Here is a 16,355-nt window from a genome sequence, read left to right on the forward strand (position 1 = left end):
AGCTGGCTGAGGTGGTAGGATTGCCTGAGCCCAGGAGGCAGAAGTTGCGGTGAGCTAAGATTGCACAATTTAGACAGTGAGACCCCGTCTCAACAATAACAGCAACAACAACAATGAAAAGTTTACATCCCAACATTGTGTCATTGATTCTTTTTTATTGTAAGTTATTATTGCAATTTATGCTCCTATAAGATCCCTGGCACACACGTTTTTTTGTTTGCTGCCTAGATGTTTTCTTTGAACATAAAGAGAGTTATTCTGAATGTAAAGCATTCAACAGCAATGCATCAAAACTCCAGAATATTAATTCATATTTTGTATGATTTGATTTTTATGCCATTATGAGATGACAGAAATAAATTAGAATGGCTAATTATATATGTGTACACACACACACACACACACACACACACACACACACACACACACATTAGGCTACCAAACAACAATTAACCTACTTGAAAAATAGCCAGTTATTATGGAGAAAGGATACACTAGTTTCATATCCATCAGAATTGATATTTCACAAGACATTCTACCACAATTGTTATATATGTTTATTTAATCCTTTCCTAAACATGGAATCCATTCCTTTTCTGAAAATTGGAAACATATCTACATTAGAAATTAGGAGCCATATTTTAGCTTTCTTATCACATAGGTTTGTAATGAAGCAGTAAAAAATTTCATGTAGAAAGCAACAGTGCCATTACTTGTAATTAATTTCACTGTTGTAACTTTTGCAAATTCAATTGTTATAATAAAAAATAATTAATATATTCAGATTAATAGCAGACTGAGTTGGTGGTTCCATTCTAAGACCTAACAGTCATGAGTTTAAATTCCTAACAGCTTTTTAGCACAAAAGGAAGTGTCTTAGTCCCTTGTAGGAGAATGAACGGAAAGTTTTTGTATTTAAAACAAGGAACCTGAAAATTGTCTCACAGTTCAAATTTCTAAACTATCAGGTAGAGAGGTGTAAGGTCTTAAAATGGTCAACACAGGGAATATTCTCAAACAATAAGGAGAAGTCAAAGAAAAAAAAATCCGAATGGTAGAAGGAAAAGAACTCTGTGTGATCATAAGCAAGTTATTTAACATTCATAAGAATGTTTTCTCATCTGTAAAACTCATGTATGAATACTACATGTGTAGTGTCTCTGTTACAATTACATGAGATAATAAATGCCTTTTTAGTCACAGATCTAAATTAGGAATATCTTCTAGCCTGAAGACAGTTAAAGACAGCGAGCACAGTCAGTATTTATATTTATTTTGTGATTCTTACAGCTTAGGAACAAGCTTCTCTGTGAATCCTGTTCAACCAGAAAGCTCTGCCCTGTTCCTGTCTCCAGGTCTTTCAACTCCTTACTTGATCACTGTGAACAGGGGAAGAGGTACTGTAACCTTTCTCTTTCGTGGCCTTCTGCGAATAGAGCAGGCTTTCTGTTTCTGTACCTGCTGCATAGAGCTTCAACAAGAAATGCTATGATCATTAACCCAGGACTACATTGTGACCACATTTAGATATTTTTTTAATAGAAAAAGAGACTATTTCTGGGGTTTAGCATATCAGTGAGTCAAGGTTACACTATAAATTTGGATTATTTTTGTATGTCCCAAGTTGTAATTTTTCCTGCTTCTCAGCTTGCTTCCATCAAAGTACACTTATAAAAACCAGGTGATAATACATCCCACAGAGTGAGGGAAAACATGGGGTCTGGTGAATTAGGAGCTGTTGTAGGGCGAAGATTTCTTTTAAGTCATATGTTTTATCTAAACAATCATTTGACTTTGGCATTTCACTTTATATTATATTGTTTCTTGTTATAACTAAAAATATTTATTACCAAGTAAAACTGACTCTTCATACAAGTAGTCTCACCTACTCCTGCCTACTCCAGTTTGAAAGGGAGAAATTTCACATTTCTAAGAAATTTTCAAAATGATATCAGAAAGAATTATATAAAATTAAATGCTTTATCAAAAATGATTGGTTACTCATCAATAGGCATAAGTTAATTACTACCTAAATCATGAGTAATAACTTAGTACTCTTGCAAAATAATTTTGACAAAAAAAATCAGTGAGTATAAAGCAATATATCATGATTTTATGCCCTGATTATTAGTGATTAGAGTGAAGTAGTGGGAAAAACCTGAGTGTGGTATACCAAGAAATTTGTAAGAAAGAAAAACATGGGGACATTTTAAACTGCACAGGAAAATGTAAGTAGAGCAAATTTGTTTAATTCTCTCTTGATCTTTAAGTCATTTCTGTAGGTAGTCTAAATTGTACATATTCATATTCTGATTCTTTATTCTTCTTGAATCATGCAATTCTTTGAAGAAGTTAAATAAAAGTTCATCACATCACTTGAACTCAAATAGTGTCATTTCATTTGTTTTATTATGTGTAACCATCGATTAAGGTGATTCTATCTCAGAATTTATGAATTAGTATATATTCAATAGAAACACATGTCATTAGCTGGGGTACAAGATTACATCCAGAGGAATAATCTTAAGTTTAAAACATTACTTTCTTAGCAGGAGAGAGAGATATGCCTGTCAAGTGAAGTTATTTTATTGAGTTTTATGTAAACACCATAAAAGCTATTCTTGTTAATACTTCGTGCTTTTTAACCATCTAGTTTTCCTTATTTTTCTTTCACATTAGTAGTGATATGATTTGGCTGTGTCCTCACTCAAATCGCATCTTGAATTGTAATTCTGATAATCACCACATGTTGTGGAAGGGACCAGGTGAAGATAATTGAATCACTGAGGCAGTTTCTCCCATTCTGTTCTCATGATAGTGACTGCGTTCTCACGAGATCTGATGGCTTTATAAGGAGCTTCCCCCTTCAGTGGATACTGAGTCTTCTCCTTCCTGCCATCATGTAAAGAAGGATGCGTTTGCTTTGTCTTCTGCCATGATGGTAAGTTTCCTGAGACCTCCCAAGCCAAGTGGAACTGTGAGTCAATTAAACTTCTTTCCTTTATAAATAACCCAGTTTTTGGATATGTCACTATAGCAGTGTGAGAATGGACTAATACTGTAAACTGGTACCACACACTGGGGTGCTGCTGTAAGGATACCTAAAAATGTGGAAGCAACATTGCAACTGGGTAAATGGCATAAGTTAGAACAGTTTGGAGGGCTCAGAAGAAGATAGGAAAATGTGGGAAGCTTGGAACTTCCTAGAGACTTGTTGAATGGCTTTGACCAAAATGCTGATAGTGATATGGATAAAAAAGTCCAAGCTGAGGTGGTCGCAGATGGAGATGAAGAACTCGTTGGGAACTGGAGCAAAGGAGACTCTTGTTATGCTTTAGCAAAGAGACTGGCAGCATTTTGCCCCTGCTCTAGAGACCTGTGGAACTTTTAATGTGAGGGAGATGATTTAGGGTGTCTGGAGGTAAACATTTCTAAGCAGCAAAGTATTCAAGAGGAAGCAGAGTATAAAAGTTTGAAGAATTTGCAGCCTAACAATGCAATAGAAAAGAAAAAAAACATTTTCTGGGGAGAAATTCAAACCTGCTGCAGATATTTGCCTAAGCAGTAAGAAACTGAATGTTAATCACAGAGACAATGGGGAAAATGTCTCCAGGACATGTCAGAGACCTTTGCAGTGGCTCCTGCCTTCACAAGCCAGGAGGCCCAGGAGGGAAAAATGATTTTCTGGGTGGGGCCCAAGGCCCCTCTGCTGTGTGCAGCCTCAGGACTTGGTGCCCTGCATCCAAGCCACTCCAGCCATAGATAAAAGGGGTCAAGGTGCAGCTCAGGCTGTGACTTCAGAGGATGCAGGCCCAAAACCTTGGCAGCTTCCATGTGGTGTTGAGGCTGTGGGTGTATGGGAGCCAAGTATTGAGGTTTGGAAATATCTGCCTGGTTTTCAGGGGATGTATGGAAATACCTGGTCATCCAGGCAGAATTTTGCTGCAGGTATGGCCATCAAGAACCTCTGCTAAGGCAGGGCATAAGGGAAGTGTGGAATCCCCACTGAGAGCCACTGCCCAGTGAAATTGTGAGAAAAGGGCCACCATCCTTCAGACCTCAGAATGATAGATCCACTCACAGCTTGCACCATGTGCAAAGGCTGTAGACACTCAATGTCAGTCAGTGTAAGCAGCCAGGAGGAGGGCTGTACCCTGCAAAGTCATAGGGATAGAGCTGTCCAAGGCTATGGGAGCCCACCTCTTGCACCAGAATGACTTGGATGTAAGACATGCAGTCAAAGGAGATACGTTTTGAACTTTAATGTTTAATGACTGCCCTATTGGATTTTGGACTTGCACATGGCCTGCAGCCCCTTTGTTTTGGCCAATTTCTCCCATTTAGAACAGATGTACTTACCCAGTGACTGAATTCCCATTGTATCTAGAAAGTAATGGATTTGCTTTTGGTTTTGCAGTCTTATAGGTGGAAAAGACATGCCTTGTGTCAAATGAGACTTTGGACTAGGAGTTTTGTGTTAATGCTGGAATGAGTTACAACTCTGGGGGACTGTTGGAAGGGCATGATTGTGTTTTGGGATGTGAGGACATGAGATTTGGGAGTGGCCAGGAGTGGAATGATATGGTTTGGCTTTGTCCCCACCCAAATCTCATCTTGAATTATAGTTCCCATAATCCCCATGCACAGTGGGAGGGACCGGATGGAGATAATGAATCATGGGGGTGGTTTCTTGTGATAGTGAGTTAATTCTCACAAGATCTGATGGGTTTATAGGGGCTTCAACCTTCATTGGGCACAGGTTCTTCTCCTTCCTGCTGCCAAATGAAGGACATGCTTTCTTCCCCTTCCTCCATGATTGTAAGTTTCCTGAGGCCTCCCTGGCCACATGGAACTGTGAGTCAATTAACCTCTTTACTTTATAAATTACGGAGTCTCAGGTATGTCCTTATAGTAGCATCGGAATGGACTAATACAAGTAGGTTATCTGTACTTGCACAAAATAGCAAATGCTCTGAAGGGTCTAGGGTTGAGAAAGGCACTAGTTCAGATTTAAGTAGAATAGTCATTTGGAAAACACAAATTTGAACATCAATAAAATAATGGTGGCAATAGTTTAATAGCTTCTACGTGGCCTTAATTATAACGAGGCCAATTGAGAAAACAATGCTATAAGAATTTATTGACCAAGCTTGCAGAAGAATTGACAATTGCCAAATTTATGAAGCAGTTTCGCCTGACCCAGTAAATTATGTCAGCATACAGCAACTTGATTAATCAGAGTTCATCAAATAGTACCAAAAACCAGAGTTTGGATTAGTGCACCTCAAATAGTAAGTATATTCGCCTTGTATATTTTAAAAATAAAGCAGAAATTACAGACCTCAGCTTTTCTCATGGAATACAATCTGTTTCTATTGAACCCATATCCTATATTGCCTTACTTTCCAAGATTTTTTGTAGATGTTATTTCTCATAGTAGATAACCGGCGCCTTGAATGTGTGTGTTGTCTTATCACTTTACATCCTTCAGAGAACTACCTCAGAGCCTTGCACAAGGTGACAAAGAGCCTCAGTAAATAGTTTTTGAATGAATGTGACATTTTTCCTCAGGAGCTTCCAAATATGTGCACATATTCAAAGGCGTTCTCAGAACATATGCTAATGACAGTTTTCTTATACACATACAACTCATCTGCAACTGTTCAGACTGAACAGAATTTCCAAAAATTACTGAGTAGAGGGTAATCAAGTTACACTGAATCTCAAAAAATCAATTAGAATTTCATTTGCTTATAGTCAGACTTGATTAAAAAAAGCACTACTTAGAAATTAATGTTAATGGTACTTTAGTTTATTCTACTTTAAAACATTAGCTTAACAATGTATCTGGGTGTGAAACCAAAACCAAATTCAGTCATTCAAAGACCATTTAACAGGTCTAATTGGTGAAGTAGCATCAAAATGGATTTTTCCAGACTTGTTAGACAGTGTTTATCACACCAAGCAGCAGAGGATGCCTACTATGCATCGATTCTGTCCCTCTTTAACTATGGGAAGACAGCCTGAGTCAATGTTCAAACAAAAAGTTTTAAGCTAAACTGTAACATTTTACCAAACACTCAGCTAGGTGAGTTACACCAAATAACAACTAAAAAAGGAAAATACTTTCCCACAACTTTGCTGAAATGAATCTATTTCATCTTAGAATAGAGACAATGATTCCAAAATTCCTGGGCATAGTTGAGAACATTAATAAGAAAATTGATGAGCTAATAGTCTTCTCATCTACAATGGCTTGTGTATCATAATTATCTCAATGTTCTAGTTATAGCTGAATTTAAAAATAGTGGTTGGAGTTACTTAAAAACGACTGTGCTAAATATACAATTCAGCTCATTAGACTGACATTGGGATTTTCTTTGAGACAGAATTCTTTCTAAGCTGGCAATTTGATGCCAAGTTTTAGCCAGATACAATTTAGAATGGTTGTGAAATAGCTCAGACGGAAAAAAAGAAATGCTGATAATGAAAATGCTGACAAACTTCAATCACAGGAAGCTGTCCAATGCTGCCCACTAAAATGTAAACTTTCAAGTATGGAAAGACTGATTTCATAATATAAATGACTGTAATGAAAGATTCACTTGATACTTAAAAAAAAGAAAGAAAAACTGCATGCACTGTAAAGTCATTAGTAAACAAATTGTTAATGTATTAGAATAACCATTTCAAGTTTAGAATATTTGAAAAGCCCTATCTGTACTTTTTTGTTCTCTGGAATAACTCCCAGAATTTCTTTTATAAATAATGTATGATTTTCTGCATGATGGAGTTGACTAGTTTCAGTGGGTTTGTTCAGTATTTCTGTGGTTGATTGTGATTTGTTCTTCAATGAAATGTTCTTAAGCATTAACTTCTATGGAAAAGGAGCATCACCAAAAATGGTTTTAGAAGCTAGTGTAATGCTTTCTATTCACATTATAGGCAGCATCAATGATGAGCACAATATTTAATTCCCAGGGTACAGTTATCTTGAAATCAAAGGATGGAATGATGAGATCAAGGATGTTCTGAGATGTTAATGTGGTTAGTGTTGTCAACAGTCTTGTCAAATGAGAGAGATAATTCACTCCGCTCTGCTTCCCACATAGAATACTGCTTTTACTATTGTCAGATTTCAAGTGTTAATGCAGTCCTTCAATTCTTCTTTCTTAGATTACATTCAAGCCATCCTAACTTCTTAGTATCAAAGTGTAATAGTTTGTCATTTACATAAAATTGTATATGGGCAAGCACAATATAAATAAGGAGTGCTCAATAATGCAGTGAAAATAGTACACACAGGCTTCCAGGCTATACAGACCTGAGTTCAAATCCTGGCTTAGACTCTTCCTAACTAGCTATGTGCTTATAGGCAAATAATTTAGCTTCTCTGAGCCTTTGTTTCTGCTACTGAACCAAACTTGGGTCTATCTACCCAGTATGCAAAAAAGCTAAACACTAACACCAGGATTTGCAGTCAGAGAAAGTGTGATATTTATTGCAAGACACCAAGCAAGAAAAAGTGGGAAGCTAATGCTTAATACCCAAACTCCCTGATGTCTTACAAGCAAAGGCTTTTAAAGGCCGGGATACATTTCAGGAAAGCAGAAGTTAGAGGCAAAATTATAAATTAATACATAGAGGTTATACATTGGTTTCTCTCACAAAGGTGAGATATCTTAAAGTGGGAGCTTACAGGTTATAGGTGGATTCAGAGACTCCATGCTTTGCAATTTGTTAAAGAGGCAAGGCTTTGTGTAAAAACTTGGGGTTAGAAGAAAGTAATGTTAACGTTTGGCCTGGCCTGTAGGCATGATTCTCCAGGCCCTGCAGGAAGATATTAAAAAGAAAATACTTCAGTCACTGTTCAGTCCTCAGCTCCTTCTTCTCTTAGGGCCACATGATAGTGGTCAGTATTTTCCCTCTAGTGAGGGTCCAGGTTTCTGAAAAACAAATTACTGAAAAAAGTAACATATTACGATGTTACTTTTTAGTTTGTATAGAGAACCAAAGCACTTTGTGACCCTAGTTTGCTTGGGATACTATTGTTTACGTTATTGTTATCTTCTTGATTATTAGGTTGATCATTTACTTCTCAAGCCTAGCTAGGTGCCTAGAATTTTCCTTGAAGAGACTCATATTTGTTTTTTTATTTTCATGGGTGAGGAGGGGTTATCAGGCCCCTAAGAAAGGTCCTCGTTACATCTCCTTTCTTCACTGCTAATGGGGCTGATGTAGCCTACCTTGGTTTGTTTTGAAGATTACAGAAAACCTACGTAAGAATGTCTAACATTGCCTTAACTGGCTTGGTTTCCATAACATGCCCTTCTCTGCTCCATCTGTCTTTGCCTCCGGAATGTTTGCAGGTTCCTTCTCCCACTCTTGTCTGCTTACGGTTCCCAGCTTCAACAAAGCCCCAGCTTCCTCTTGTATTCCTTATAATTTTTGGAAGGAAAGTTAGACAAACCCAGTGCCTGGCGTGTTGTAGTTCTTTGACAAATATTTAAGATTATTCTATTTGCATTTTATAATATACTTTTGCATGGACATAAAGGACTATCAACATGTACATGGAATATGCATGTTACATTGCTGAAGTAAATACCTTTTTTTCCAGGAAAGCATCTTTCTTCAAGTATCTTTATTTTAGGATTGCTCTCATTTTCCTGTGAGGGACCATCACCTTTCAGTTCTTCTAATCCATGTGATTAAAGTGGAGCCCTTGGTCTCAAAGGTAGGAGCAGGACCCAGATCAGATTATCCTCACAAATGTTTGTTCACCTACATGAACATGACCCAGAGCAAATAATAATGAGCTCTAGGATTTTTATTGAGCCACTTCTTTAAGTTAGGGTTGCTAGCTTGTTGATATAGCACTGGGGTTGTTGGCACGGCTTGGGGGAATCTGCCTGCATAGACAAAAGACACAACATGTAAAGCAAGTACAGATAAAAGCTGAGCCAAGAGATTAGAAAAATCATGTCTTGATGAAAAGGTTTAAGCTCTTGGATTTATCCCTTCTTGTTCCTACATACTCTTGGACATTACAGTTTTATGAGTCAAAATGCTTTAAAATGGATTATTATCATCAGCATTACCATTATCATCATTATTATTAATCACTTAAGCCAACTTGAGACTGGTCTCTGTGACTTGTAAGCAAAGTATCCTGACACAGTTATTTTCTCCACAGAAAACCTCCCTAACTACACCTAGAAACATAACTGCTAGCTAGAATTATTTTCAAATCCCTAACAAGCAATTAATGGACACTTTCTGAAGTATCATCAAAAACAATAACAATGTAACAAGCAAATGATTTTTTAAAATCTCACCACGCTAAAAATAACCATGTTTCACCACAATTCCTGAAAACCTCATTTAATAAGCCACGTCATTGAAAATTTAGAGAGAAAAACAGCTCTGTAAGAGTATTGGGCTGGATCATTTATTTCTGATCTGATTTGAAATTGACAGTTTAAGTATTTGAGTTCACGACTTTCAATATGTATAGCATATTTTTAGTGATTTGAAATGAATTAATGGTAATATTGTTCTGAGAATTTTTGACAGCCTCTGACATTCTTGGAGACAACTTGAATTGTTATACAACCAGGATTTGGAATCATGGCCTTAGGCTCCCTTTACACAATGGCAATTCAACTGCCAAAAAGAAAAATAAAATCTGTCAAATGATTTTTTGATTACAAAAAAAAAAGACCCAACAAGTATCTTATTTCTTGGGATTTTTAAAAAATCACTGAGTTTATTAGATGTTTGATTGAGCTGACTAGCCTAGCCTGTGGTTTTGGAATTACGTAGAAATGCCTTAGTTAAATTCACTATAAGGAAGATCATGTTTTTCCTTATCCAGTTACAAGAAACCAAGTTCATAGAGGCCAAGTGTAAACGTTTCAATCTTGCCCAGGTTGTTTCCCAGACTGTAAGTCTACACAGAGTATAGATTTACATTGACCTGCTGGGATTAGAACACTCTTATAGTTCAAATACCTCATTGGTTTGCATGTTTTGAATATTGTTACTTTCTGATAGAAGCAAACTGGCTAAAGAAACTACGCCTTATTTATCCATGAAACAATTGCAGCTCTCTATCAGGTAGTATAGGTCTCCTTTTGGGGATTACAACAGATAGTACTCTATTCCTAACAGTGATTCTAATATTTATGAACCCATGGAATTTTTACTTTGAAAATGACTAAGTGACAAAATAGGGAAAAAATTTGACTACCACATCCACAAACAGTTCATGATTAAACTGTTACTGTGTACCATCAAAGGAAGAGCTAGCACTGTGGGAAGTTTGATGCTTTCCAACTGGCAATTCTCAAGCAACCATAGATGAATCAGACACTTTAACCTGTAAGAAACAGATTTCTCAGAGAATGGATATATTTTGGTCAATAACCATTTAAATTTTAAACTATTTTCTTAGATATCTTTTTTGCTTTCGTCTTGTAAAGAGGAAGTCTCTAATAGAAATATTCCTTCCCAGTAGAAACTAGTAGAAAAAAAATGCATCTCTCATATTTCAATTTCTAAAAATCTTATTATGCTTTGTTCTGCATGTACCTCAAAGTGACAGTCTCCTGTGGTACTAATCACAGGAGCCTGGCACAAAAGATAACACAGCTTGGTGCTACTGAAGGATGGCAGCCAAAACATTTTGTCCAAACTCCTACTGGCACTAGATTCCATAAGCAGAAAGCCTGCCCTTGGCCCTAGTTTGGCTAAAGCTTAGAAACTAGGTATGTAGCCACAATTTTTTTTTCTTTTCTCCAAGGGCAGCCTTGTCATCTTAAGTTAAAGATATAATTTTCAAATATAAATGATTTATTTTTCATACTACCTTGTAACCCGAAACAATCATCAATAGAAACGGAGAGGAGAAAGCAGAGCATATAGCCTGAGAAAGGTGAGGAGAGCCAGGGAGAAGCCAAATATGAAAAGTCAGGACCAGAGACCTTTCAGGTAAGCAACAGTGGAATTTCTTTGGCAATTGTAATAGGCAAAGTAAGTTTCTAGGGTATAGACAATGGAATGAACAGAATTAGAAAGAATGTGAGAGATAGGGGAAGAGGAGGAGGAAAAGGCATGAACGAAGTTCAGATAAGATTGAAATTTGTCAGTGAGGATTATTTTACCAAATATATCAGAGGAAGTTTAAGCTGCCGATGTGTTCTTCCCTACAACAGAATGTCTGAACAACTCATGCTTAAATTTATTGGTGAAGTCTGTTTATTTAACCAGTTATTTATTCTTTAGTTAAGTCACACTTTTCTTCATGTCTCATTTAAATTCTATATTGCTTTTAAAGTTTTTGTCTCTTTAAATCACAAATGATTCACAACTATTAACTTCTCCACTTTTTTGTTTTAAATTTTACAACTTGGCAAATGTGGATATATGTATATACATATATAAATGTGTGTGGGGTTGTGTGTGTGTGTGTGTGTGTGTCTCAGTTTTTGAAGCACAGAAAAAAAACTTTGCTATACTCTCAGCATGAGATGTTTTATACTCTTCACTCTGTACTGCTATTGTGGCAATTCTTCCAAATTCATAATATACTGTTTAAAGAAATGAAAGTGGACAGTTTGAGGCTTTGATTCACAGCAGAGATTTTAAAAAATCTTTTATACTTTACAAGGCAAAGGGCTCTTTTGAAGGGCTGATGGGGGTGGGAGAGAAGAAAGGCCTGAGAAAGAAAGCTTTCGGGTTATAATGGACAAGAATTACAGCAGTCAGAAAAGTCAGCATGGCACTGCCTTGCTGCTACCTTCTTTTCGTATATGAAATGGCCATTAGCACCATCGGGAAAAAGTGCTATTAATAGCTTTTGTGACAAGGATCTTTAGAAGGAAAATGTAATTAGATTGAAAAAATATGAGGAAAAACACCTGTGTAAACAAATCATATAATTTCTTAATACAGTTGTTGGGTCCAGATGTTTATATTCTATGAGCCCATTGATACAATGTTCATAGAAAAGGTGTGAGGAAGGGAGAAGAGCTGTTCCGGTAAATAGGAGCATATGCAGTAGCTAGAAACATATAACTGCTTTTGAAATATTGGCAAGACCGCATTTATAGGGGCTTCAGTCAGTCTTGTGTTTTTGGAAAACGTACAGGGGAACAGAAAAGGAATTCCATCAACAAGTAAGAAAATAACTTTAAAACATCCTGAGGGAAACTTTTGCTCATGACAAGAAGAATGTATATTTATTTATTACTGATATTCAGGCAATCTCTGAGATAGAGCACATTGTGTGACAATGGCCTTGATACACAAAAGGATTCTGAGACACTTCCTCCTTACCAAATCATAACCGAAGTCCACTGCCAGCCAGGTCATAGCAGCAAACTCCCTTATTACAGCGTGGATAGTGCCTGGATTACCTTAGAAAGAAAAGTAGAATGGAAATTTATTGACTTAGGCAGACCTACTATGGGAATGTGAGAAAGAGGAGATTTGTGCTTAATTTTCATTTGAATATTTTTTAACAAAATCGCACATGATTTTTTAAGTCAAACAATACAGAAATATAAACTGTTAAAAGTAGATTCTTTTTTTCCCTCATTCATCTTCTTAAGAAACAAATGCCAATAACATTTTAATGTGTATCTTTTAGCACTTTGGAAAAGTGCTAAAAGCACATATGTGTAAAAACACACACATCTTTATATATATATACATTATAACATTTCTTCTCACAGAAAATGGAATTATGGCAAAGAAATTCTCTGCAACCTTTTTTCAGTAAATACAGCAATGATAAACTTCTATATTAAAACACACAAATGTCCCACATTCTTTGTAGTGGATGCAAAGCATTTCACTTTATATGTACCACAGTTTATTTATTTACTCTTTGGACATGAACATTTAGGTGGTTTCCAGTCTGTTGCTCTTAAAGATAATGCTGCAATGAACATCTGTTGACAGATGTCTTTACATAGTTATGCAATGTTTGTATAATAGATACTTGGTATTAATCATTATGTTTAATATGTTTTATTTGATATGGTTAAAATAACTATAGCATATATGCAAAGTATGGAACCCAATAATAAAATGAAGAAGCATGAATCCATCATTCTACTCAAGAAGTAAGGCTTTATGATTCCTTTGTTATTTCCACATGCTCTATCCCTCTCTCATTCTCCCACCTTCCCTGCCTGCAAGACAATTACAGTTTACTGAATTTTTATATTTTGCTTTTTTAAAGGATTTTATTTTTAAATACCTGAACATATAAATAGTGTATTGGATCTGCATGTTTTTACCTTTATCAACATTATATTTTGTTGAATGTAGTCTGGACTTGCTTTTTCCATCAATATTATAATGATTTTATCTAAATTATTGTATGTAGTTACAGTTCATTCATTTTTCCTCTTATAAATTATTGCAATTTGTAACTGTCCTACAATTTATTAATCAATTCTTCTGCATTGCAGGATCACATAATATATGCATGTTCAAATTTCCAAGACACTACAAAATTGTTTTCCGGAATAATTGTGGAAATTTAAACTTTCATACAAATAGTATTAGAAGTATTACTGTTGTTCTACATCTTGATATCATCACAATTAATTTGATCAGATTTACTAGTTTTTGCCAACTTTGAAGATCTATATCATTTTGCTAGTAATTTGAATCTCCTTTATTCTTAATGAGGTTGAATACTTGTTAATATGTTCATGCTTCTATTGTTTTACCATTCTGTGAAATATTCATGCTTCTGATCAGTTTTTGATAATCTTTTTCTTAGTGATTTGTGAGAGTTCTTTATATATATTAGCTACCAAAATTTTGTCTATTTTATGTATTTCAAATATCTTCTCTCTGTGTTTAGTCTGTCTTCCCACTTTTTTATTTTGTCTTTTTATGAATATTCTTATATATATTTAAAAATAATTAAATTTGCTAATTTTCTGTTTTACTTTGTGTCTCTCAAAAAAAAAGTTTTCCTTACTTTGAGGACATAAAACTCTTCTATATGCTTTCAGGTTGTACCTTTCACATTTAAGTCATTAATCAAAATTTGATTTGGGGTTTGGTGAGATAAATATACAATTTCCTCCTTTTTCACATACTGCAAACTTTATCAGTACAATGTATGAAATTGATCAGCCTTCTCCCAACTAATCTTCAATGACACTTCAGGCATATTGTTGCCACATGCATCACAGTATGGCCCGAAAATGGCCACAGGAACGGAGTCCACGTAATATGCTCTTTTTACAATGCTACATGATACTCTTTCATAAAGAGTTGCAGTCTGTGTTCCTCCCCTTGAGTATGGTCATGCCAGTGACTGCAAAGGAGTATCTGCATGACTTCTCAGGCTAGGGCATAATAGGCAATGCAGCTTCTTTGTCTGGTTATATCTCAGAACACATGCTTTTTGAGCCTTAAGAAACCATGGAAGAATTCTGGCTACACCAAAGGCACCATAGAGAAGAAACCATGTAAAAATAGAGAGAAATACCTGAAGTAACACGAATATTCCAATCCCCAGTTGTTTGAGTTTTCCCATCCCAGGCACTAAAAGGTTTTAGATTGCCCCTACTTTTACTGCCATCTCACTGCAAGTTAATGAGATCCTGTGAGAATAAATTATTGTTGTTGATTCAAACCACTAATTTTGACAATGATGTTTTTACACAGCATTACATAAACAGAACATAATGTCTCCTTCTAGAATCTCTATTTGTTTCATTGGTCAGTTTGCTTATTACTTCTTTGTGATTCAGTTTTTAAATTTTTTAAATGGAGAAAATGAATACTATTCTCTTAAAGCTGTTGTAAGGATTAAAACCATTAATATGCAGTGTTACGTATTAGCATTGGCATGACTACTACTAATTATTATTTCTGAGGCAATGTCATATTTTCTTAATTTTCGTATCATTATAATAATTTTTGATATCTGGTAAAGCAATTTCTCATACTGCCTCCTTCTCCACTTCCTCCTTCATGTTTCTTTTGACTATTCCTGGGCACTTTTTCTTTTATATGAATTTTGGATTTTTTTGTGAGTTTCTTCAAAATAATAAGTTAGGATTTCAATTGCATTTTCATTGGCTTTATTAATGAATTTAGAAAGAATTATTATATTTAAGATTTCAGTCTTCCTCGAGTTGTAAACTTAGCAAAGTAACATTCCAAGAATAGGGGTCAGAAAAGCTTTTCTATAAAGGGCCAGATAGTAAATATTTTAAACTTTTAGGATCACATAGTCTGCATCACAACTACTCAACTCCACTTTTATTGAGCAAAAACAGCCATAGATAGTAGATAATTTAATGGGTGTGGTAAGCCAGATTTGTCTCACAAGCCATAGTTTGCTGACTTTTGGTCAAAAAGCAGATAAAATAAAGTCTTTCTGCTTCCATCATTATATGCTAAACTCTCATATGCTGACTTGTTTTCTTTCTGAGCTCTCATTTAATTTCACTTCTATATTTCTCTGTGGGATCACTCTTTAACATATCCATTAATTTTATTTCAACAATAACAATTTTTATCATATTAAGTTTTATTCTCTGTACACACTTTATAGTTTCTTCTTGATTACTTAATTTAGAATTCTATTCATTATTTGTTCATGGTGATTTTTCATTTCATTGTAATTTTCATGTATTCTGGACTTGATAATTTTAGATTCAGGAAACTCTATGAGCCTAATTCTGTTGGGACTTTGTTGTTGCTGATTCCTACTCATGCTAACTCATGATGGTTCATTTGTTGGTGAAGTGTGTGATCTTTGAATGTGAACTTAGAGTTGTTTTCTTCTTTGTCTTTCTATATTCCAAAGAGGAATTGTGTTTGTTTTTTCTGAGAGTCAAGGTGTGCTAGTGACCTTGAACATTTTAATAACTTATTCGGAAGTGATTAAACATCACTTCACTCAGGAATATCAGGTTCCAGTATATCCCATTCTCCTTTCAATGTGGATTTCAGCATTAATTATTATACAGTCCTGCCTTTTCATGTGCTTTCTGCTCACCTTCTGTTTTTAGGTCACTTAATTTCAGAGATTTTCCTTATTGTATGTGTTCCAAGCTATATAATAAATACTATAATTATGCAGGATCTAGTATTTTCTTCATTGTGTCCCCCAGCTATTTTAATTTGCCCTATCACTGGAAGCTATAGTATCTCATAAATTCTTTAAAATATAAATTATAAGAAAAAGACATACACCTTTAAGTTTTGTTCCATATTGCCCTTTGCTCTACACAAAGCTGTTAATCAATTTATGCTTTCAACAAAGATAAATGAAAATAACAATTTTCTCATACCATGGTTAAGAGTGAGTATTG

Source organism: Callithrix jacchus, chromosome X (assembly GCF_049354715.1).
Source record: "Callithrix jacchus isolate 240 chromosome X, calJac240_pri, whole genome shotgun sequence".
NCBI lineage: Eukaryota > Metazoa > Chordata > Mammalia > Primates > Cebidae > Callithrix > Callithrix jacchus.